The 26,349-nt window shown below is 42.6% G+C and overlaps 2 protein-coding genes across 4 annotated transcripts in view; one reads left to right on the top strand and one right to left on the bottom strand.

Moving 5' to 3' along the window:
- Positions 1–26,349, top strand: part of LOC126398464 (trans-L-3-hydroxyproline dehydratase) — a 263,012-nt gene that overhangs the window by 52,450 nt on the left and 184,213 nt on the right. The gene's annotated exons all lie outside the window — the stretch shown is intronic.
- LOC126398442 (disheveled-associated activator of morphogenesis 1-like) overlaps positions 1–26,349 on the bottom strand; it is a 73,346-nt gene that overhangs the window by 45,661 nt on the left and 1,336 nt on the right. Inside the window, exon 1 of one of the 3 annotated variants that reach the window (XM_050057785.1) lies at positions 5,299–5,698. The exons of 1 other annotated variant lie outside the window; for it this stretch is intronic. The gene's annotated coding sequence lies outside the window, so the exon portion shown is untranslated. Of the gene's footprint in view, positions 1–5,298; positions 5,699–26,349 lie in introns of those variants that run through there. One more of the 3 variants, XM_050057783.1, reaches the window with a different exon arrangement.

Genomic DNA, 26,349 nt, shown 5'->3' with positions numbered 1-26,349 from the left:
AGTACAAAACCCTGTTTCAAGCTTCTTAAAAGCTATTTTTACACAAAGATTGCGCTATAGAGCCGCTACCAAATCCCTTCTTCATGACGCCTTTCCATGATTACAAAGAAATGCTGGCATCGTGGAATCAGAAGAGGTGTAACAGGTGTGACATGTAACACAACAGCGTCTGCCTCTAGTGTGATATATAACATATGCGTTGGCAGGGTTTTCTGAACAACTACAACAACAACGGAATAACATGGCAATAACAATCATTTACTGTCCCTGTTAAATGACAGCTGATCTCGTCCTTTGCTTGGGGGGAAAGGTCCCCACAGGCCCCATTGTTTTCCCAATTTGCGGACATTTTTGGCAGTTGTTCTTCTTGGAGTTAGCTGCTAACTGCTAACAGCTACTTTTTAAATCTCCTGCAGTGGGTCGCACACATGATTCATCATCAAATTGTCAAACCTCATCCCATCCTGCCAACTGTCCTTTGTACACAGACATCATTTCTTTACTGTTACTACTTCTACTGCCAGCTTAAAGGTGAGACAACTCTTTCCCCTACTCCATGATCGTACTTTTTACACAAAACGGCAAGGTCAAATAAAGGTGTAAAGTTTCCACCTTGAACAGGCAGTGTAAGAGGGGCTTAAGCTTTGCAGATTTTAACTTTGTACTGTCGTGGGCCAATATCACAAGTGTAACATTTAACACGACATTTACTGGTACACAATAAAGCTTAAGACTACTCTGTACTTTGTAACCAACACACAAGACACTGCTGTATCTGTTCCAACTGAGAGCAGGGAACTCTATTATCCATGTCACAGAGGTAATCTAATTGTTTTCCACATCCTTCCTCATTAAGCACACGTGTAGTCCAGTGACACAGTTGCTGTGATGACTCAGATAAGCTAAAAAAGGCTTCTGTATCTCTAGCCACACCTGTCAAGGTCAATAATCTGGTCAAAAATAATCACCTAGCAGGAACAGAGCATAAAGGCTGTGATCATCTGCGTTCACTCCTCCTGCTGAGGCCACAGAATTACTTCATGAACAAAGGCTTGTGCAAACCCCGTGCTGATGAGCAAATGTTTGTCAGTGGAAGTTGTTTTGTTGCCTGGGAGAGGCTCAATCACTGGTGAATCTAATTTGTGGTACCCTCTGGCTTTTTACAAGTTTTTCCTTTAGAGATGCCGCAATGATCTAAAAGCCTAGAGATGGTCCATTTACTGGCAGAGCCTCCACGTGTTTGTTGTAACTTTAACACTGTAATGAGCGCTGTGTTACAGTAGCATGCTCTGCACACAACTAGGAACCATATGTCTGATCTGTAGAGATACTGGATGCTTTGGAAAAAAACCTGTATGATCGCCCAAATGAATGCGAGGAAAATTTATGATCGTCGACTTGTAAATGGTGACAGATTAGATTAGATATAAGGGATAAGACTGAGCTGTAATTCTGTGATATTCCCCTTTAATTCCTCCATGAATGAATAATAGCACAGAGCAAAAAAATGCACATTTAAGATTGGGGAGTGTGCGGCTGAAATGTAGGGAGGACAGAGATTAAAAAGCAGGTTAAACACTGCTGCTCTTTCCGCAGGCAAGGTTGTCAAACTCGTTCTGCAGACAGACTCTCCAACCCCCCACTCTTTAACATGTTAGCATTCTTCCTCGGGTCAACCCTTCAAGTGGAGGTTAGACCCGGGGCAAAGTAGGAAACTTCTCAAACATGCGACAGTATCCTTGCTGGAGTTTCAGCTTAGTCATCTGTGTTAACTTTGTTGGCTTTGATCCAAAACACTGAAACAAGAACATTTTGGTTTAAAAATAGCCCACGAGTGGCCGGTATCGTGCCGCTTCATCATTGTGAGAAATCTGAACTAAAAAGGCAATGTTTAACACAAAGCATGGATGTTGACACTGCAAAAACACCCGCCTATTTTACAACAGCAGCTTAACTTTTACGATCTGTGTTCGTCCTGCAGGTTAAAGTTTGGGTTATAAATTACAAGGTTGTTTTTCTCAGCTGTATTAATTTGCAATTCTGATTTGTTCTGCGGTATTTTGGATGTTCCGTGTGTGCAGCTCCTAACAAGTGTACTGTAACGTCTTGAGTCTAATGAACCAAAGCGAGTGAGCAGATGGTTGGAAAATGTTGTGTATTATGATTAAGACTGGAGAATCAAGAAACTGTAATTCATTATGAGAGGAGGGTCTTTACCGTCAGTCACACTACTCCTGTTACATCCATCACAGTATAACCACGGCAGCATGTTTGGGTAATCAGAAAGGGAAAATCCTACTAAGAGCGTTAATGCAGATTCAAAGAGAGCAGCGATTCTCAACCTGGGGTACTTTAACCCCACGATGCATTCTGCACTTGCTGTTTGTGTGGAAAGTTTGTGGAGTAGCCCAAGTAATTTGAAAAATAAAAGGGGGAAAGTTCATCCCCAAATCAAAACTCATATTTTTCCTCTTACCTGTAGGGCGGTTTATCAATCTAGATTGTTTTGCTATGGGCTGCTGAGCGTTGAAGAGATCAGCGGTAGAGATGTCTGCCTTCTCTACAATATAATGGAGCCACATGGCACTCGACTTGTGGTGCTCAGGGCACTAAGAAAATACATTTGAAAAACTCAACAGCAATGTCTCTTTCCAGAAATCATGACCCAGTTACCCAAGACAATCCACAGACCTTGTTGTGAGCAGTTTCATGTAGGAACTATTTTCTTTCTACTGAACTTTCTTCTTCACCGTGTGCATTAACTCACGGATGAAAGGCTCGTGCTTGTGACAGCGTGACCATTCATGGTGTTCTCCTCAGCTTAGCTTTAACGTTAACTAGCTCAGCGGTGCTAGGTGAGCTAGCAGTAGATGCACTCTTCCTTCTGCCCATCGATATGGTTGGCTGGTGTACTTCAGTAGAAAGAAAATAGTTCCTACATGAATCTGCTCACAACAAGGTCTGTGGATCATCTTGAGTAACCGGGTCATGATTTCTGGAAAGAGACATTGCTGTTGAGTTTTTAAAATGTATTTTTTGCGCTTTGAGCACCACAAGCCGAGTGTCATCTAGTTCCATTATATTCAAGAGAAGGCAGACATCTCTATGGCCGATATCTCCAACACTCGTCAACTCACACCACTGATTTTGGGGTGAATTGGCCCTTTAAAAAAATGTACCCAAGTCAGCTAAAACACCTAAAAACCATGTGCTATGATTGAGACTGTGTAAAAACTATGTAACAAGCCAATAGAAAAGATGGAGCACCTCAGCTTATGATGGATACATGATTGAAATTGATAGGTATGGGTGAAACTTCCTGCTGCAAAAGCAAATTTGACCAAACAGACATAAAAAATGGTCAATTTATCTCTATTAAAAAAATTGTTTTCTGTTAAGGCTTGATCCCTTAAGTGTCGCAGGTGGGGTTGGAGCGCATCCCAGCTGACACTGGGCGAGAGGTGGGGTACACCTTGGAAAGGGTGCCAGGCGATCACAGGGCTGACACACAGAGACAGACAACCGTTCACGCTCATATTCACACCTACAGGTATTAAAGTTAACAATAACTTCAGCTGCATGTTTTTGGACTGCGGGAGGAAGTCGGAGAAAACCCACACTAACACTGGAGAACATACAACTCCACACAGAAGGGCTCCAGCTGGCCATGGGTTTAAAAACTGCAACTTTCTTGCTTTGAGGCAACAGTGCTAACCACTGCAACACAGTACCACCCAAAAATAATAACCACATGTATATAAATCATATACATAACATCAAGTCTAAAAATAAGTTCAGATGAGCACATCTGAAGCATGATGGGTGGTGTTGATGAAAGGGTACTTTGGCTTATCCGATAGAGCTGTGGGGTTTCATCAGACAAAAAAGGCTGGAGACCATTAAAGTAGAGGATCAATAACTCCCTGACTCTCAGCAGAAAGGAAAGAGAAAGGAAGAACCATTATTGACTATCATCTAGATTACATCTGTGCTTCTACCAGCATATAAGATCCGAACCTTCAGATATGAGCTGTGGACTTTGAACGGCTCATAAGCAGCCGTCATCGCTGTCTCCCTGCGTGTGGCAGAAGGATGAGTAAACATTATGATGTGCTCCACAGCTGGGCACGTTCCAATATTAGTCACAAATCTGTTTCAGAGTAGTAAACAAGACGACCTCTCAGATCATCAATAATGGGGCGTGGAGAGCGTGGTAATCTCTACTACGATACCCTGAGCTGCAGCCTGTCTTTAACAAAAAAAAAAAAAAAAAAATCCCTACCTCTTCCTCAGTTGCTATGGTAACCAGTGTGGTGGGTGACCGGTGCAAGCTGGGTGGGTGGGTGATTTAATGTAAGCCCTTTCCACCGCACATTACCCTCCTTTTTAATCTGCTCTGGATGTTTATAGGGGAGAAAATAGGATTGTCTCTCTAATTCAGCGGACAAAAACAAATAACACAACCATTAAGGATTACAGGGTAAAACCTAGCTTGCAGTCATTCAGCGGCTCCGTGAAATCCTGCAGAGCTGCAAGGACTAGCTGTCAGTCCTTTGTAATGCATCAAGTCTGCGTGGTGCTCACATGTAGAGGATTCATAACCTCTCGAGGGTGGAACCTGAGAAGGATGGGCAGTGACAGGAAACGAGCAGACCCCTCTCTGCTCAAGGTGACTTTCCTTTTCATTGACCTGATTATCTGCACTCCGCCCCCCTCACCATCGTGGAAAAAAGTATGCCATCCTCTCCTCTCTCACACACATTGACACTGATAAGGGGCTGCGTTCGCCAAACCACAGAGAGAAGCTGGTGGGAGGTAGCAGCTTGTAGCCTCTGTGCAGGAACACATTTTTCTACCACCACCTCACCCTATCTCCACACCAGCCTTGTCATTATGGGGCATTCCCCCCATACACAGGACAACTCTCTCACCATGAAATCACCCCCGGGGCCCGGTCGGAGCACCCTGTCAACCTCCCCTCCCCCCCGGTTACTAGGGTAACAACGTTTTTCCGCACCAACACCTCCTAATAAGACAGACATGACACAATCACCTACGTCTTGGGGAGAGGAATCCAGCCTGTATCCTGGGGAGTGATAAAGCAAACCAGCAGCCCCGACTCCCCTCACAGAGACTCTGATAGCCTCGGACTATCTACTGGTCACATGCAGTCCACACACACACAAACACACAGACACACACATTCCAATCAGCAGCCGGCTTCTACTCCTGCACTCCTTTTCCCTGCACTCATTTGATTACAGGGTAGAACAGGCAGATTCATTGAGCTCGTCTTACCCTGTCCAGGAGTGGGCTCGCCTCTGTTGCATTCCCTTTATATCCTCAGCTCACTGCAGTATCCAGCTTTCTGCACTGTCGACAGAAAAACACAACACGCACTGGAGCATTTCCTGCGCAAGGTATGTAATCCACGCAGGTTCAAAGTCGTCTCTAATAAGCACCTTGAATTCCAGAGGCTGTCAAAATCAGCCTGAGAGGAAAATCCCAGTCAGATGGAGACTGTTTCTCTCTGGTGGCACGGGGGGCAAACAAGGGATAAACTTGCCATATAGCATGAGCTGCTGTTTGAGATCTTGCAAACAGCCAGCTGGCCGGCGAGAACTTCTCCTCGGCGTATCCACTCCCTCCCTCACTAACCTCCTTCTCTCTGCCTTTCTCTGCAGAATGCAGTGGGGGCAGAGGGGACAGGCACAGATGTTACTGGCTCCAGGCCACACCCCTTTTCAACACTCCCATTCCTAATAGGATGCAGCCGAGCCGTGGCCACCGCCCAACGCACCCCTCCCCCCGACACTGGCTCTGGACAACTTGTTTAGGAGTTGTTTGGAGAGTGGGCTTGTTTGGAGAGCTGCAGGAGGGAAACAAAGCTAAGGTGTAAAAAGTGTGTGGTGTAAATGTGGGTGTGTGAGAGAGAGAGAGATGGGAGGCAACGAAAGTGAGACAAGGCTACTGAGGAAATGTCAAAAAACAAAAACTCAGAAAGGATAGAAGTTAAGCTTCTTCGCATCATCCACCTTAAACACCTCCTGTGTATGATAGAAACACATTCAGCCCATGCAACTCAAAACACTGCACATATTCCATCCAAACAGTCTGGTAACGATGAGACAGCTGACAAAATATCCAGAGGATTTTAATCTAAACAATCCCCGACACTCCCACATGATTTACGGCACAAGCATCACTCCTGCATCTCAGCTAATTACTGACTCACAACATCCAGCATTGCAACATAGTGATATTTTTTGGACTGTACCAAAGGAATAAAAATATGTAAGGAATTTAGTGTGGAAGATGCTCATGAAGAAAGCATTTCACTTGGAACAGAAGTACACAATGTCACAGTAATTTGGCCTTTAGCTGAAAGATTTCACACAAGAGAATCAGATATATAACAAAGTAAGAACTATTTCAGTCAAGTCTTTCATTTAAGGTGAGTTTTCCAAGTAGTAGAAGGATATTTTGAATTTTTTAAAAATGGGTTGCACTTATCCATGCATTACCGACAGTGGATGGCAGTCAGTGCACCCCAAGTTTGGAGAAGCAGGCAGAAGTACTGCCACAGAAGCTAAGCAATGCACTGCTGTGGCCGGGGGCAGCAGCAAACATATTTTAGCCACCCAAAAAAGCCCCACGTAACGAAATCAATATCAGTTTAACTGTACACTATATTAAGAATATCTTCACCTCTTTACCTTGCCGTCAGACAGCGATTTCTGACACTGGAACTGAAAGTATGGACGCATTCACACTGATGCTATTTGGTCCGCTTTAAACAAACGCTGGTCCACTTCCATGGATAGTTCGGTTCGTTTGTAGTGGTGTGAACGCTCATTCGAACACTTTGGTGCGGACCAAATGAGCGAACCCTGGTCCGCTTGAAAACTGGGTTCACTTACAAGTGAACCCTGGTGCATTTCGCTTCCAGTGGGACATGCAAACGGACTATCCAGCAAACCAAAGAGAGGAAGTGACGTAGAGTGCAGTGCATTTTGGGTAGAAAAAAACAAAGCCAGCGCGAACTGGGAGAAGCAGAGGTAAAAAAAGAAAGAGTTGGAAAATGTCTCATGGGCAGACGTGGAGCAGTGAGGCGGTGCAGGCACTTATTGATATATGGTCAGAGGACTATATTGCAGTTGCTTGTGGCTACCCACAATGGATTTCCGTTTTCGATCCTGACCAATCGATGAGCTGGGTTTTCTTCTTCCTCATGCTTTTTTTTCTTCCTGGTTAGTGGCCGTTTCGGGCAATACCGCCCCCAAACAAGCAGCTGTTGTAACTGCATGACGTTGTCCAGGCTGTTTGGTCCGCCTTAAAAAGTGCAGTGTGAAAGTGAACCAGACCAAATGAAGGTGTGAAATATTTCGGCATTCCTCGCCCAATTGAATCGAGCCCCCCGTACTATCCTAGTGTGAATGCGCCCTAAACCTTATCTATGACTCCACTGACAAAAACAATGGAGTTGTTTGTGTTATTGTGACTTTGGTGAATCCAATATAACCCTTTAAAACACCAAAGTCACACAATAACACAAACTAACTAACTGATGGAGGCAGCGCTAGACAAGTGGCTTTCATGTTCAGTGAGGTAAAATTGTTGTTTTTGTCAGTGGAGTCTGGCTTTAAAGACAGCATAGATAAGTTGACAGAAATCGTTGTCTGATGGCAAGGTAAAGCGATGAAAATATTCTTAATACAGCGTACACTTAAAAAAATATTGGTTGTTTTATTATGTGGGACTTTTGTTGGGTGGCTTAAGTATGTTCGCTGTTAGCTTCTGTGGCAGTACTCCCGCCTGCTTCTCCAAACTCATGGCATGCCGACTGCCATCTACTGTAGGTAATACACTGTTGTACCTCAATACAACCCCACTTGAAAAAAATCTGAACAATCCTTTAAAGTGAAGTCAGAAAGAGTTTTGACAGAAAACCCCATTATATAACTACTGCTAAACCTCAGTGGTTCATTTTGGCATCAGCAGACATTCTGTTCTTCATTTTCCCCTAAATTCTGTCGTAAAACTCAAATAAGCAACCAAAAATGACAAACATCGCCAGAGATAGGTCATATCGGCTGTCGCTAATTAGCGTAACATTAATTTTTTCAGTGAGTTTAGTTGATGGCAGGCCATAATCAAACTTGGCTGCTGACGGGTTTGTGTGCTCTCTGCAAGCCAGTGTCTATGCTCAACCAGAGATTGCATGTGAGGTAGAAGAAGCATCGCTCTGTGACACCACTGCAAAACCGCCAGTTTTTTTATAGCTTCCACAACTCTTACAGTGAGATACAACTTCTCTCGAGCTGATCGTGTCACATAAGGAGTTTCACTCTTCCAGTTAAACTTTCGTTCGTATCATATCAATGATCAAAGCCTGTCGATTTTATAGTTTTGAGTCAGGATCTTCAGTATTTGGATCAAATAGCATGTGAGAAATGAGGTGGAATTTAAAGGGCTACAGCTGTTATCACGGTGTCAGACACATTTTTAATTAACATTTAGGTAAATTTTGATGTTGATAGCAGCAAAAACTCAATCTGAAAACACTCAGGATGGGGACATGCCTACTTTAAGAAGTCAGTATTGTTGACTCTACATCACGAGGTGTTGTTGATTCAACTCTGAAGTAAGTCTCGAGGCTATAACAACCAAACCAATTACTACCTTGTTGTTGTCAATACAGGAGGTGACAATATCAGACATGTTCTCATCAGAGAACAGAAGTCATCGACCTGATTCAGGCCCTACAGGTTTCCACGCAGGTGTTGACAGAATAAGTGTCACCTATCAGGTGTTAACTTCTGTTCTTCAGAAATGAGTCAAATGTCATCAGTGGGTTTCACGGAAACAAGACGTCAAAGTTCTTTTGTTGTCAATTTTGTTGTGCAACACAGCTTTGTCCAATCAGAACTATCAGTGGCAGAGACACACAGCTGAGTATCAAATCCTCTGTAACTGAGACTGTCACTGAGACTATGGATCTACACGACTCGCCAAGGAAATTCTGGACTCGGACTCTGCTGTGCCAAAAGGAAGTCACAAATCAAACGTAAAAGCAAAATTCAGATTTTTTCCTTAACAGCTGTGAGTGAGCACTGAGCGATTCTCAGTAATAGCAATGCTTCCTCGCTTCATCTCTTAACCATAAAACAGCATTAACCAACCACTTTTCATTAAGGATTATGGGCCATTATGGTCTCGTTACATGATTTTCAGGAAATTAAAACTTCAAAGTTTTCAAACAGCTGCCTCTCGCTGCCAACGTGTAAAGTTGCCTGCAGCTTTAAGATTTATGGACCGCTTCCAAGTAGTCACATGTCAGTGCTAGCTGATACAATCTTCTAATGTATTGAGACTTTCTACTTTGAGTTTAAATAACCATATCTGAGACCACACTGTTTGATCCAAGACTTGTTTGTATCTACAGGTTTGACGCTGCAGACATCAGTGGCGAGCCGCACCGGTGCAGTCATGAGAGGATAACAGTGGAGGCTGTACGGTCCTGGGCAGCTGCCTCAATAAAGAATGTCATGCAGCTGGAATAACACGCAGGTCCTGTTCTCATGGAGGGCTTCTGTTCTGGTGGGACGTAGATCGTCCGTGTCAATAAAAGCCAGGACTGATGTTTTGGTGACCTCGAGGGCACCAGGTACATATGACAGGAAATGTATGGAACACTCTGGTTGATGACATTATCACAGATTGTGGCATTGTTGTGTTTTTCTGTGTTGTTTTGGAGGATTTTAAAGTCAGATGTTCTGTGCCTCTTTGGTTGAATCATTTGGAGTTCTGTGATCAGGAACTGGCAGTGATCAAAGTCTTTCCTGGTAGTTAAAAAGAGAGGTTCCTGTTCCCGTAGCTCCTTTCCTACTGGAGAAAAACCCACTAACATCTGGCTTTTGTCTCAAGTGGGAGAGGTAATATTCTGCTTTTATTCCTGGGACAAAACGACTCTATGGTAGTCACTGATATGGCCAAGTGCAATATCCAAATCACAGGAGGTGCAATGCTGGGATAAAGGTAAAATCACAACAAACCATTATACATGAAGCGTTGTGGTCCTAGAGAGATGCCCCAGACTATAAATCATATTACAGATGTAAGGGAACATGCTTGTTTGGTACAGATCCTAGCAAAAATGACATCATCATCATTTTTATATTTTTTTCAAGTGAAAATGAAATGCAAAAATGAACATTCCCACTAAAGTCACAACTCATATCACAGTTGATTATCTGTCAAAGCTCTAATCAGCAAACATGACACCTGGGTGGGCAGCTAATATTTGCTGCTTTTACCGTCAGTAACATATGAGACTCTTCGTCATCTCAGCCACAAATTCCAATCGTCTACATCGAAGCAGCACTTAAAATTAAAATTAGTCAGCACCAAATTCGAAAGAGAGACTAAATAAGTAACAGATATAAAAAAGAAGTAACCACCATAACATTTTCACATTTAACATTTTGCTTCATGTGTTGGCCTAGTAAGCAGGTCAGCAATATAAACAAAACGTAACATATAACGCACAATGCAACAAGGCTGAACAAAAAACAAACAGAATCCTCAAAGTTGCAAGCAGCTTTCTGCACATGTAATTTCCTGTTGCCAATAGGTGGCACTGTAACTACAACTAAATACTGTCACACCGTTACACCGAAACTCTAAAGCTTCTTAATTAAGCGTGGCCAAGGTCTTTAGATTGTACCGCCAAAATCTGAAGTCGATCTGGTGAAATATACAGAAGTTCGTTAAATGTCCAAAAATGCCCAAAAATTGCACAGTAAATTCAAAATGGCTGACTTCCTGTTGGATTTAAAGTGTGGCTCCAAGAGGATGTTTTTAAATGTTGGGATGTTACATGTGCCTCTCAAGTTTCATACATCTAAGTGAAATGTACAGCGAGAGGTGCTTTGTTGAAATTTTGTTGGATGTGCTACGGAGCCAATTTGTCACACACGAGCACGAGACCCATAAAGTATCAATTTCGTCAACAGTTCTGATGCATGTGCAAAAAGTTTAATGAGTTTTTGATAAGCCCTTCAAATGTTTTATGAATAAATACTAAGCATAATGTCCTTGCACCTGTTGAGGCTTCAGCCTTTAAAAAACATCACCTGCCATCAGCCACGATGACAGGCACAACTACATTCCTTGTGGGACACCAGATCTGACGGACAAGAATGAAATCAAAAGTTGAAAGCTGCTGAGGCTTGGAAACCAGTTTGTAATGCATCAACAGCGATACAAGGAAGCACTGAAATCTGCCTGGCTGCAGATAGTAGATGACCCTGAGAAGTTCAGCTGTGATTACACGCCTGTTGACTGAGTTTCTCTGCTAATAGAGGAAATAAAAGGACTCTGGTGAAATGTTAATTGTTCTGCCTACAGTGTGAAACATTGGATCAAAAGCCACAAACACAGAAACTGATAGAAGTAGTAGAATAGAAAAAGATCTGCTGCACGCTAATGATAAGTCTATTCTCAGCAGAATCATGACTGACAGACCTTAAATAAAAAAAACCTCTCAGACTGCTGCCAAGGAATGTGTGAAGGGGGAACGTTATATTATGGCTCGTATCATGTGGTGGAGGGGAACAGGGCCACACCATACATATGTTTCATTCCGGGTGGGGCTATATCCATAAATTCCACCCATGCAGCCCTTCCCTTGCAGGAGACCCTAACATTCACAAATTAAATGCCAGGATTGAAAAAGGTCCTACTGGTCTCTACCCACCCTCTGGAAAGCTTGTAATTACCCCCTCCCAGAAGGGGCCACACGACTTTCTGCATCCACTACTCTCTCTAGAAGTCAGCCAAAGCAACTGCAAACACGAAAAGGAAGTCCAGGATACAACACTTTACAGTTTGGAGCAGTGTTTTAGAAAGAAAACTGCAGAAGACGTAAGTGTTTTTCAAAGAGGATAGATGTGACAAACTAGCTTGTGGTAGAGACAGTAACAGTACATCATGGCTGGAGCACCCACATGATATTTTCTCCTTTGTCACATAATCAGAGAGAGCGAGCTTCTGTTTCCTGTAGTCCAATAAAAGCGTATAAATAGCAATAAAAACATCATGGAGCAGTTTAACATTTGTCTCCCTTCACATTTCAGTTTATCTCTCTTTATAAACAGACATTATGAGTCTGATTAATGAGAGTGAAAATTCAGTCTTGTTCTAATGAACAAATCATACGTATCTGTATCATATTTTTCCTCTTATCTGTAGTGCAGTTTGTTTTAATGTGAGCTGTCGAGTATTTGAGGTATTGGCTGTAGAGATGTCTGCCTTTTCTTCAATATAATGGAACTAGATGGCACTCGGCTTGTGGTGCTAAAAGCGCTAAAATTTACAAAACTTAACAGCAATGTCTCTTTCCGGAAATTATGACCTGGTTACTCAAGATAATCCACAGACCTTGTTGTGAGCAGTTTCATGTAGGAACTATTTTCTTCCTACTGAACTACACCCGCCAAATGTATCAGAGCACAGAAGGAAGTGTGCATCTACTCATGGACGAGAGGCTCATGTTTGTAACTTGAAATGGGGGTGAACTGTCACTTTAATTTAAGGGCAACCACGTGGCTTTTTCCAAAGCATTTAACCATCTCATGGTCTTACTCAGTGTATGGAGTGGAGATTAAATGTAACCACTAGACTAGTTCGATTTTTTTTCACAGTCATATTATCTTTAAGGCCAAGAAATGCTAAAGTGAAGTCAAAGGACTAGTGGCGATGAAGGCTGACTGTTGCCTCACCTCGCGTCACCTGTGTCTCGGCTAAAAAGCGGCACTTGAGCACACTGCAAAGATTACAGCTAACCGCCAACTAGCACATATGTTGTATGCGCCTGTGTGAGAAGAAGTAACTCTCCCTCGCAGAAGATGCGGTAGTCTGCATTCGTCACAAAAAGGAAACAGCAAGACCTGGATTTAAGACACTAGTTAGCCTGTTAACACATTAAAAACACAACCTGATGAATGTTGAATCCGCCGAAAAACAGCTGACAAAGGCTGACTAGTGAATGTCAAAAGAGCTCCAGCAACACTTGTGGTATGAAAAACAACTTTATTGACCAAAAGGCTGACTAGTACCAACCGTGCAGGACATGCCGCAAAAACTAGGGCGACAGACACTCACCAACTTCCAGATATTGGCTAACGACTGACCATTGGCTTGGTGTGTCAGGGCACTTTGGTATCTGAGCTTTGACAAACTTCTGAACATATTTTTTGGCGTCGTTATTTTTTTGCTCTGCTGTCTAATATAAACAAGGATACAAACAAGGATTCTTTCTAAACTAGTTAACCTCTTTAACCAAATTAAAAAACTGGAGAACTCAGGGAATACAAAGATAAAAGAAGAAGTGGAGGGCACTGCTGCAAACATAATATTAAGTGACTGGCTGCAGCTGCAGTGAACGTGCTTGTAACGGATTGACAGAATTTGAGGGTTAAAAGGCTGTGGCTTAACTTGTTGATCCTCCAGATGTAGGCCAAGCTCACAGCGCCAAGAAATCAGTGGTTAACGATTTCAGCAGAGAGATAAGACAGAGGAGGCCGCGTAATGCAACGTTACAGCAGAGGTAACATATAAACAAACACATCAAATAGAGTATAGTTAATCCAACATAATCCAATCAGTATCAGTCTGCTCTGAGGGTGAAGACAGCTTCAAAACACTCGATGACTATTAGCTAATGACACACACGGATGCTCCGAGAATTAGCTCACCAGACTAAATCCATGTGAAAAGGTCTGAGGTCTGGGCCTCATGTGTGACCGCCAACACGGATGTGAGACTGGCTTATGTCCAGCCGGACGCATGACTGACTGACTCAGAGGCGAGGTATAGAAATACACCAAGCTGGCATACAGTACGCGGCCATCTTGCATGGCTGGATGGCTGAGCCGCAAGCTGCTTATCTCAGAGTGTGTCATAATCTCAGCACAGAAAAACAACCTGAGACCAGACCAGCCAAAACTCAATATTAAAGCTGGGTAAATCTGCTGGGGAACCTAAACTAAGAGCTGGGCAGCCCAATGAAAAATGAAACCACAACACAAACAGCAGAAAAAGGGATGTTTGGGGACATTAACAAGGCCACCTGCTGTTTAACAGGATCGACCTGACAGCTTCTGCCCTGCGGCCTCGCAGCTATCAACTGCACAAAGCAAACTGCTGGGACACAAACAACACTGTGCTCAGGGCAGCGGTAAACTGCTAATATCTCTGTGAGTCTCCTAAAAACACACTGATAGATAACACTGTAAAACAATCCCAAAGGTTAGAGCACTGACGGATGAACCAGTTGTTCTAAAGGTTAACCTCTAAATCACAGCACTGGTAAAAGTATAACGAGTTACATAACTGTGAGAAGAGAAAGAAATATGGACGTGGACAATGGTCGCCGCTAAAAGCTGTAACACAATCACTCCTGAGGAACATTTAGCTGTTGACGCAGCTGGTTTCGTCTGACTGCACGGCTGTTTTGACGGCTTTTCTACAGTAATGTTATCACACAGATATGTTATACTGTGGGAACCTGCTCCTCGAAGCAGCAGCAGCTTAAAACTCTGCCCAAAATAACCAGGACGCCTTGTGTTCCTGAATGGAAGGTGCCTACTGTGGCTATCTTTAAGATAAAGAGGAAACTTTCCCTGCCAGTCGAGAAGAAGAAGAATAAAGAATAAAGACGGCAGTTTCAGGCCCAGCTCACTAAAATTGTTTTTTTTTTAAAAGTGCATATTTTTCAAAACTGCATTTACGTGTTTCTGTGTGGATGTGTTTGGGAAATGATGTAGTCTCCTCGATTTTGGCATGCCTATTGTTGCTTTGTGTAATAAGCATATGATAAAAACAACAGCAATGGCTGACTACTTTTTTGCTGAAGTTTTGTTAGCTCTACTTGGTCTAATGACTTCTCTACACTTAAAGTCAGTATTGCTGCACCACTTCTTGGACAAACGGAGGTGTCTCATGCACCCAATGTTTCCGCTCCACCTCAGCATCTGCAGTTTAAGGTCTGCATTATGATAGCTTTATTGGTGGTGTAATGAATGTCTTGTGGGTGTGGTTTAGCCAGGTGGTAGGAGGCAGGGTCAGCAGTGACGTCACACTTGGGAGTTGGTGGTAATGACTCATTAGCTGCTATTAGTCGCACCTGGAGGGAGAGGTGGAGCTGATCAGGCACGCCACGAGGGAGACGCCGGAGGCATGACATTCTGAAGACAAAAGAGACTGCGAATGCGTTTAACATGCCATCACGAATTATCCACGTAAATACACATTCACTCTGAACAACCACGAAGAAGAGCGAGCTGGCCGATTGGTCTCGAAGGGTGTCCTGCAGAGTCGTCCGGTCCGAGCAAGCTGGTCGCGAGGAGCAAGCGCAGTGGCCTGGCAGTCACATCTAATGCAACACGTAGGGAGAGGCACTGAGTTATGGGCTTGCTAGCCTTAGTTGATGAGGTTTCACGAGCCATATTTAGCAGCGTAACAGTCTGCCAGAAACGATGGGTTTGGATTAGACCCTGTCAAACCAGCACAGGGTGGGACACGTTCCGAGGGATGTTGCTGTCCATGAGGATTGGAAGGAAAACTTTTGCATGTCTAGAGCATCGGTCGTTTGTTAGGGTGAGCTTCTTTATCTTTAAATTGAACAGGACTCAAAGGTGATGAGATCTCCATCTTGAGAAAAGGTAACGTTAGCCTGCACGCTTTACTGCCTTTGTGACAAGGGAGAAACTGCAGAAGACAGTAAACGCCAGCAAGCATTTGGAGTCGTTTTTGCATCCAAGTGTGGACAGAGATTTTTTTTAATGGAAGAGAAAAATATCCTTTTTCAAAAATCTCTGTATACTTGTAGACAGGGCCTCAGTCTATAGCCAAGCTGGGATGTATTACTTTCATGCATGTTATTTGTAGGAAGAAGAACAATGTGCCTCACAACAAAAACGCCAAAGAAACAAAAGGTCCTCTTTTAAACGATCACAAATTCAATAAGAATGTGCATGACATTACCAGCTCCAGAGACGCCAACTCAGTTAACTGGAAATCGCATTACCGTGGTAAAACTACCAACGACATCTCAGCTCAGGAGGTATACAAACAAAAGAAAGAGAGAAACTGTTAAACCACAGTGTGCATTCATTTCCATACATTATGCAAAAGATTATCTGGAACAGAGGCAATGCGGGTTGACTTCATCCGTGATCAGGTCCCAACTCCTAATCCTGTCGTGAACTCCTGATTTGATAAAGTTGCATCAGTTCCGAATGAAAGATATAAGATATAGCCTAAACATATTTTTCAGGCTTTGCCCTTTTGCTTGACAACTTGTTAGAACTTGAGCGTTTTAGGGAGCAGGATAAAGCATGCCGTGCTCTGGCTTAGTCTGCTGCAGAATCTGATATGTGTCTGCCGTTTCAAGGCCTGTTAGATATGCTTTGGTTTGTGTCTGAGGGTGAAACATGTTGGCATCTGACCTGTTGCAATCGAAGAAATTCATCAAACAGGATGCATCACATATTCTGCCAATACACATGTAATTTCCAAAATGGACCACTAAGTGTTTTTAAAGCGTTAATATGTGCCCTTAAGGCTTGAAATTAAAAGACAGTGAACTCTGAGGTCATAGACGTCAAAACAAGCTTTGAACTTTTGGTTGTTTTAAAGCTCTGAGTCAGATGAAAAGGCCTGCACCTGGATGCTGCCACAGTCGCCATCTTTTGAGGTTAATCCTGTTTATAAAGGTGCCCTGATAACGTACAGGAAATGTTCTAAACTCTGGGATTTAACGGTTGAAAAAATGCTGTTATACGGGCCCAGTAACGAAGCTGCACTGGCGAGCGTGATAAGGTTGCCTTTGATATGTTGAACACGCGTCAGCTTCCAGTGATTGAGCTGTTATTACCGTAACTACAAGTGGCAGCCTGAACTGATGACTGCACAAAACTCACTGTCTGACACAAAATGCTGGCATCAGACCAGCTGGAACCTCTCCTGCAACGAAAAACACAGAAAGACCCCTGAAAACTGCAAACTCATTAAAAAAAAATCTTACTTCCAGCGTCTCTGCTTTGGGAATTAACATTAATAATGTGACCTAGACAAAGGGGATGGAGGCGAGCAAGGATTGAAACATGAATCCCACTTGGCCCATAAACCCTCCCTCCCATCCTCCCACACCAACATCTTGGTTATGGGACTCCCCCACACACGTACAGGACCCACATGCTCCCTTTGTTTGAACCGCAGCATGGCTACACTCTTTCCACGTCTTGCGGCTTAAGCCACACAAGTGATTAATTTTGATGCTCATTGTCATGATAATTCTCTCGGTCTGGCAGGAGAACAGTCACTTTCTAACTTTGTTGACTACGACCGAACGCAAAGCAGGACTATTAATTAAAAAACTACATAAGATGAAAAACATTAAGCGATTTAAAGACTTCAGCTAGGAAGTATAAATATAGCCTCAGTCATGTGACATACTGTAACAGCCTCAGACAGTTACGTCACTCTAAATAACAGGCAATTAACCAGTGAAGACAGTTTCCCAAAACTGAGATGTTTTTAGATGTGGGTGCAGCTCAGGATACAAGAAGTAACAGTAAAGACATCTGAGGTGATTCCCTGCTCATGTCACAGCTAAAAAACACCTGGTTGTGTGGATGAAGGTGACTTCTGAAGACTAAGGTGACACATACAAAATATGACTGAAATATATTAACCCAACCTCACATTTAAAAGTTTTACTCCTCCTGGGGTTAGGTAGCCTACTATCCCTTGGATGGAGAGGCAAAAATCTGTTGCATCGCTGTTCTCTCTTGAAGGATTATGTCTTGATGCTGAATAGACACTAATCAGAAATTTAACTCTCAACATTCTGATCTTCTGTAACAACTTCGTAAGACCAGGCTGTACGTTCCTGGCGGCTCGACCAACTGGATAGGGAGACGTAATGGACGTAAACATGTGTCGTGTTTATGTTCTAAGTAAGGCCACTTCCTGATTTTTGGATGGCAGAGCATGAGCAACCAAAGATGGTACAATCCGACCGCTACCCCCTTGCTTAAAAGCTAGCGTATAGAAGCATTTTGGCTTGTATTAAATTAAAATGAAAGAGAGGTTAGCATTGTCGCCTCACAGCAAGAGGGTTCCTGCTTCAAGACCTTCTGTGCAGAGTTTGCATGTTCTCCCAGTGTCAGTGGGTTTTCTCCAGGTACTCCGGCTTCCTCCCACAGTCCAAAGACATGCAGGTTAATTGGTGACTCTAAATTGTCCGTAGGTGTGAATGTGAGTGTGAATGGTTGTCTGTCTCTATGTGTCAGCCCTGTGATAGTCTGGTGACCTGTACAGGGTGTACCCTGCCTCTCGCCCAGTGACAGCTGGAATAAGCTCCAGTCTCCCCATGTCCCCTAACAGGATAAGCGGTTACGGAGAATGAATGAATAAATGAATTTTAAAGATGGATCATTACAAATACGCCATGTTTTAAAAGGAAGGTGTCGTGCAGTGAGAAAAAATAAATCATGTATAGAAGTCAAACATTTTGATGCATCAATAATCTTTTAACAATTGCATCGTAGCCCAATGAATCAGAATCAAATCATGAGGTGTCAAGAGATTTCCTTTAAAATTGTCTTGCTGATCAAATTGTACGACTGGCTGCTGCATTTTACACACAATATCTTTGATTATAGTCTTTACCTCTTCAAACAGTCTAAAAAAGTATCTCTGCAGGCTTGAGAAGTAGCACAGCCTGTACTGTGCTGTCGAGGGTACGACTGCAACAAGTTCAGATTGGCCCAAAATATAACTTCAGAGGTCACCCAGTTCTAGTTATAGAACCATTAAGACTGCAGATCTAGGCTTGTTTCTCTGGAGGGAGGCTGCTCTGTGGAGATGAGTCTGTGCTGCATCAACAGTGACTGGGCTGGACTCTAAAACACATGGTAATTACACAGGTTTCAATAGATGGAGGCCAACTTTTGAAAACATGTTCACACTACACTCAAACAGTGACGTCAGGCTCTTCAGATTTAATAATCTCATTAATTAAAACATCTGCAGGGGCTGTGAGTGTTTTTCCCATCAGCCTTTGTTACAGGCCCAGTTCACATCATCTAGTGGCTGTGATGCATTTTTTATTGCTAATAAAAAAACAGGAAAGAGTGAATGTCTTGCTGTGAAGGATCAATTACTCACCAAAGGGTCTGAGAGCTGTCAACCTTAAGCCCATTAATTAAAAATCTGCCACCACTGAGTGGCTGCACTGGAAACAGAGTGCACTGCCCTTTAACCTCTGAACAATCAGGGGGGTCAGGAGTCAGTGGTCTTGGGAGGGGACAAGCAGTATGCAGTTATTGGGTGAGTATCTAAACTCATCTGCCAATGTCAATGTTTAGGGTACAGTTTTGTGTTTGTTCTTTTTACTGAAAGGGGCAGGTAGGAAAAAGTAGTATTTTTAAAAAAAAGCAGACCGTAAAAGATGCACTCAAAGTCAAGCACTCAGCACTAACTTATTTTAAAGGCTGCACGCAGGTTGTATGCAATATACTATAGACAGAATCACCGTCACATCGAGCTAACAACAAAAAACACTTATGGATAGACAACTGGCAATTGATTTCAAACGCACATATATGTGAAATCTGCAAACTTCCTGTTTCCATTTTTAGCCGTTACTGATGTATAGTTAAACACGATGGTCTGATCTATCTGTTGTTTGCTGCTGTTTTTTCGGCGTAACCAATTGAGGCAGCAGTGGACCAACAACTCCTGTGTTATGTGAAGTAAAATTTATGTTTCTTTCAATGGAGTCTGGTGGCTTTGAGATAATGGCTTCAGTTTAACGTCAGAAAGGCTGTGTGACAGCGAGCTAAAGTGAAGTGAAGATACTCCAACTATTGCATATTCTTAAACTGATAGTTTTTGTAGGTCGGCTTTTTAAGTGGCTAAAAACTAATCGAGGCAGTGTTTCTCAGCTTAGTTTCATTTTATGGACGTGACGCAGAGGTTTTCTACCTGGCAGTTATTGTTAGCAAACATTGTGAGTCAGATTATTTGTATTTTAATCCAAAACAATGTCTGTTTTTTGGATTCTTTCCGAAATATTAAGTTCTAACAGAAGAATGGTTGAGGGTTTCTGTCAAAAAACTGTTCAGAAATACATCCTAATGTATCTCGTCTTGTGAAACAAAAAGTGCATTAATTTTGTATGAGGGAAGAAAGGAGGATGTCCTTATTTCAGAGGAGGTGGCCCGCCTCTATTTTAAAACAACCCCAGACTCTTCTGTTTTTCTCTTCAGTAAATGACGTTTAGAAGGTCTCAATCAAGCTCAAGATTAGTTATCATACTCAACTTTATACAAATGAAACAAGCTGAGAGGTTGTCCGGCTCATCCACAAAACAACAATCCTCAAAATGTGGGGTTGGGTCTTGGGTGTGGCCAACAACGGCTGTCTGAGCCCAGCTGTCCCAACAGCGAGGACAAGTGCAAAGTCGGGCCAGACTGGGGGCAGGGTGTGGCATGGCAGGGGTGCCATGGTGACGGAGCAGGCCTCGATAGAGAAGGGATGCTAAATGAAGCTATTGTCTGGCCCAAGTGAAGCACACCACACAAAGAATGGCACATTCAAACAGTCATACAGGCCTATTGTTGTGGCGGGCCAGCAGAGCGCTGCAGGTCCACAGTTTCTCCCACAGGATCCACGACACATCGTGCAGAGAGAGTTAGATCTGAGAACGTGGGGCTCTGACACCAGCAGGAACAACACTGACCTGGAGAAACCTTTGCCCCAAACAGTTCAAAGACTTTTTAGATCTCTTCATAAACATCACCGGACTAGTCCGACTGAAAATGGCTGCTCTCGCTCTGATACATCTGCTACTAAAACTGACACATTCAGCTACAGATCTAAAGCGACATATGAATTCATAACAAAGCATATGAGCATTTTTGAACACACTACTTTCCTACTGTGACGTTAACTAAAGTGAAACATCTAACCCTAACCCAAATCAAATATTAAAGCTGTACTGGTGTAACAACAGGTCGCTTGTTAATAGTAAATAGTAATAAAAAACATTAGAACAGTACAACCAAACTTCTCTCTACCCACTTCCCGCTTGTTGCTGTCCTCTCTGAACTTAATGTTTGGGTGTGTAAACTTCTTATTACTCATGCAAAAATTTCATGAGATCAGGGGAGGCAAAGGAGAGACGTCATTCAGTAAGAATCACTGCTGACTCAGCTGAAGAAGGAACATTACATGGAGACTGAATCAACTGTTTTGCCTTCATCTTTTACTTGTGTTACATTAGTCATCTTCTGCAGCTTTTGTCATCTTCTGTGTCTAAAGTAAGATCCAGTGCGGTCTAATGGGCAATCCTTGCATAGTGACCAATAAACATGGGTATGGGCTGGTTCATTTCCAAATGATAGGGATTTTAGGTCAATGCATCTTTGCCTTAAAAAACAACCACTGAACAGTTTAAAATGATGGATGCAGCTACCATGATGTGACCCACTGACAATTTCCCATTTCGGCCGTCGCTATCTTGATTTTTTGGAGCAGGAGTGACTATACTTGGATGAGAGGGTGGAGCTGTTCAAGTGAGGGGTGGATCTGACTGAGAAGCTGTCACTTAAAGCAGCTCCACCCTAAATCATGAGTAACTTTAAGCCTTAGCAAGATGTAAACTGATGAGTTATATAAAAAGATCCTCCTGTACAGTTGTCATGGGAAATTAGCTGTAGAGACCAAAACCTTTTTGTGTTCCAGACTGTAAACATGTTTATTTCAGCATTTTAACATGGAGGTCTATGGGGGTTGACTCGCTTATGGAGCCAGCCTCAAGTGGTCATTAGAGGAACTGCAGTTTTTGGAATGTCCGCATTGGCTTTAGCCCCGTGGGATGCCGCTTGATAACTACACACCACTTGCCATCTACTGTAAATTTGCGAGTTTACATTTCCAAACATGAAATCTGTGTCAAATTTAAGTGTTTTCAGCGGGCTAACATGACACTAGCAATATTCTAAAAAAAAATTCCTTGGAAAAAAAAGCCTGCTTTTTAAAATTATTACCTTATATCAAAATTATTACATTATCAGTTTAAAAAAAGGACCCGGCCATTATCAGTAAAAATATTATTACAATATCAGTCAGGACGTTAAATTACATTATTGGTCAAGTTATTACATTGTTGGACTTGATTATATTTAACATCAGGTTAAGTGCAAAATTTTCCTACATTTTCAGGACATTATTACATTAGCGGGTGCTACAAAGTCTACAGAAAGGTAATTAACATGTGACACGTGCAGCATTTAAATCGAGTCCAGTAGCTATGACACTATGGTATGTATACGAACTGGATTTGCTTCCTTCTCTTACTATAATCATTCTTTTACTGACAGTAAAAGTGTGCGTCCACTAAATGCTTAACCTAAGTTATTATAGGCATTAACACATATCTTATGCATGTGAAATATTTAAACAGCTCTCCATGATGCATGAGTTACAATTAATGCATTATTTATATCCCTAATATGTGTAAGTATGCTAAAGAGGAAGCGGATATAGCAGCTGATGATCTTAAATAATAATATACATTTTGATTATTCTCAAAGGGAAAGCAGTCATTACAGGACTGTGGTTCGACACCTGCCTCTGTACATTAATGCCACCACAACATCCACAGACCATGCTGACATATGGTGGTCTTTAAGGGGCTCAGCTGTGCTACAGCCACTCCTTAATGACATCCACCATTGAAGAAATAATTAGTCTATACCTCCCCCCCTGTTGTCGGTGCTGTCGTTTACTCTTTCACTCTGTAGTGCTTAATGGGAGCTGACCGGGGAGGCTGGCCCCCCCCCTGCTGCACTGCCAGTCCTGTGAAACGCAATACTCAGTTCATTAACCCAGTTCCCTGTGAGAGCTCCAGCAGGGTTTGTATGTGCTGATGGACAGGAGAGCAGGTACAATACACTGCTGCTGTTTATGGACTGACAACTTTGGTGTTGATGCTTTGCTGTGGGAAGCCATATCAGTCTATTGCTGACATATTCTGATATCGCTGTATGGTGGAAGATTTTTAAAGGACCTGCAGACACCCTGTTAAACATCATTAAAATGGTCCCCACTGAGGAAATGTAAGGACAGAGCAGCTCATATCCCAACAGAAACAATTGACCGGTATGTGCTCCGGTTCTCCACCAGTGCCAATAGAGACTGAGTCACAATGCTGCAGTCAGTTTCACAGAGGACAGTTTGTGTCTACTTCTGTTTCCGACAGCAGCCCAGAGAGTGTCGGTGCCTGTGACAACAAGAGGATGATGTGAAACATCAACAAACGGCTGGTGCCAACAAAACAAGGCGACAGTCGCTGCAGCTGACGGCTGTGCTTGTGTAAAGGGAAGCGGCGCCATAATGTGTCATATAATGTGCTTATGATTGCTAAAGGTGACTGGCAGAGCTGCCGCCAGCAACAAATATGCCGCAGTAACACAGCGTAACAAGCTTGTCGAGCTAAATGCAATGACTGTTGTGTTTGCAGGTCTGTCAGACAAGAAGACACAGTCAGGAGTTTGGGCTAAAACAGCTGGATAAACACACTCCCTTACTTAAGGTGGGCTTGGATTTTTTTGTCGATATATAACAACTGATTTTGCCGATACCTGAAAGCCATATTGATATATAGCTACACTTTTTTCCCCACCTAATTTTAGTGATCATCAAGTCTCTTCATCATCTGTAGTCTCTTACCGTGATGGCCCACCAGAAGATGGAGACATGAAATACAGTACTTTTCAATGTATGTTATATTCATTCATTGTGCAAAATAAGAAAAAGCATGTTGGCCAATTCATTTTAAAGCCTATATCAGCCGTTACCAGTGACATGCCCATATTATCCTGCATCCCCAGGTTCAGCATTAAAAGCCTACTCTCGTGTAGCTAGACCTTTCTCCACAGCACTGTGTCAGCAACTAGAGAAAGGTCTGGAGGCACACATTATCATTCTGCTATAGGGGAAAAGGCTCTGGGTTGTTTGTATTCCTTTAAACCAATCACAATCTTGGGCAGCGCTAAGCTCAGGATGCAGCGACGGTGCCCTTGCAAAATAGTTGTTGTTTTGGTGGAACATTTGCCTGTGGGGAGATAAGAACTGTCATTAAAATGGCTATTTCGACGCAAAATTTCGACATATGACAAACACAATTTGATGGCCAGTGCCCTAGACATGAAGCCTTACTATGCTTAAGCTTTGGGGGAGCTTACTGGACCCACTAAAAGCACAGATGATTTGCTAGCTCTACGTGGCTCTTGTTGAACATAATGACAACAGTATCACAGATCTTCGAGTGAAGTGGAACGTATCGGTACACTGGTTAAGAGAGCATCACAGGTGCATGCCGCTGCCAAGGTCACAAGAAGTGGTAATTCAACTCTGACTGGCCATGTCAGCAAACGTGTGTCAGCAAAAGTCGTGTGAGACGGAGCCTGGGCTTTTCTGTGGAGTGTTTACAAGTTGTTTTATTTGTTGTAGATCTTTACGACAAAGCCATGCCTTACTGCACAATCCAAATCTTCGTTTAAAACTTGCCATTTTGAGTGAGTAGGTTGATAACTCAGAGATTGTTGTTGTGAAGGGTATTTTACAAATGGTAACAGGGAGATAGCAGAAAGGGGGGAGGAATAGTTGCCAAAAACAGGCTTAAAGCCACAGTCTACATCCACTGAGGCAGAGTATTAAAAACGCAACGCACAATAAATAAGTGATGTCAATGTAAAGTCCCTTTGAGATACTGGGTTTTATAAAATAAACTGACTTGAAGACCAGAGCATGTCAGGATAGGCTTTGTTATTATAAACAGCATCAAATGTGGTTATACTTTAGTCAGACTGTGCAAGTAACCAAGTGCAAATCTGCCAATACCGATATATCTGTAATTAGTCAGTACCAGCCAGTAATACTGGCCCATGAATATGTGTATCGGTCAGGCTCTAATAGAAAGGCTTAAAGCACATACCACTCAGGAAAGCAGTTGACTAATCACCTGCAATGTGCACCTATTCAGAAAAACAACACATGCGATTCAAATGTCAGGGCCTGTCAATGCTGATGTATACCCAGCCAACTCCCTGTCTGAGCATTAACACTGTGGACAAAATAACAGCATGGTAGATCACGTAAGGCTTCTCCTGTGTTTACAGTGAAAACATGTCTGCAGCTCACACCACAGCAGTAAGCCCTCTCACAAGGCAGCGGCCCATTACAAGCACGTACAGGCCCCCTTAGTGGTTTATACCATTTTAATTCTCGGGAATGCGAGCCTTTTCTGATAAGCGCCTAACTGGGAGTAAGCCTACCGCTAGAATGATTATGCTGTGATAATCTCTGCGCTGAGCTCTCCGGCTGACCTGTAACTTCGTGGCTTTCACAAGTGAGTCATTCCACTTCTCAGCATGGTGATAAAAATGAACTCAGAACAGGTGAAGCATCAGATGTCTGAGATCTCCAGGGGACGGTCCTTTGATAGAGGGTAATGTGGCAGGTAGGGCCCTTTATGAGGGGCCAAACATATGTGACCTCAATTTATCATCAGAGGATAAGAATGGGACTGGGACACGTGGAAAAAATGATAAACGCTGAATAGAAATTTTGTTTGAGGCTAAGTGCATATTTCACATATCAAAGCTTGATCCACACAAAAATCTGTAAAGGCAAATTTAAGGTTATCAGGCATTTGCGGGCCTGTGTGCCAACAGATTACAGCCTCACTGATAAATCGGCCACGGCAGATGTTCCAGACAATATTGAGTTATTGCAGTTATGTCTGTATCTGTGTATATTGTGTAATAAGAAACTGCAGAACTGCCAAGACACATCTGATGTAATTTAGAAACAGTGTCTCCATTACATAACAACTCACGACCACTGACAAGTTTATTTATAAGCTATAAAATCTTGGTTACAGTGCTTTAATGACAAAATTATCAATAAATAAATAAACTGTTATATCGTTATGTAAATGGATATCAACAAGTGTATCACTACTGGATTTAAAAAACCCTCTCAAATAGGCTTTCTGATATTGGTATGGACTAGAGATGCAATAAATAATCTGTTTATCAATTAGTTGTCAACTAATAAAGTGATCGCCAACTAATATGATAATTGATTTATCAGTTTGAGTCATTTTTAAAAGAAAAAAATAGACAAATTTCTCTCAATCACAAAAAAGAGGCAAAACCTTTAATCCAGCATCGGAGGTAGTAACAGTGCCGAAACAAGGTCTATGCAAAA

Source organism: Epinephelus moara, chromosome 12 (genome assembly GCF_006386435.1).
Source record: "Epinephelus moara isolate mb chromosome 12, YSFRI_EMoa_1.0, whole genome shotgun sequence".
In the NCBI taxonomy this organism is placed as follows: Eukaryota; Metazoa; Chordata; class Actinopteri; order Perciformes; family Serranidae; genus Epinephelus; species Epinephelus moara.
Note: the sequence above shows the minus strand (reverse complement) of the source record. Positions and strands in the feature narration are given on the sequence as shown.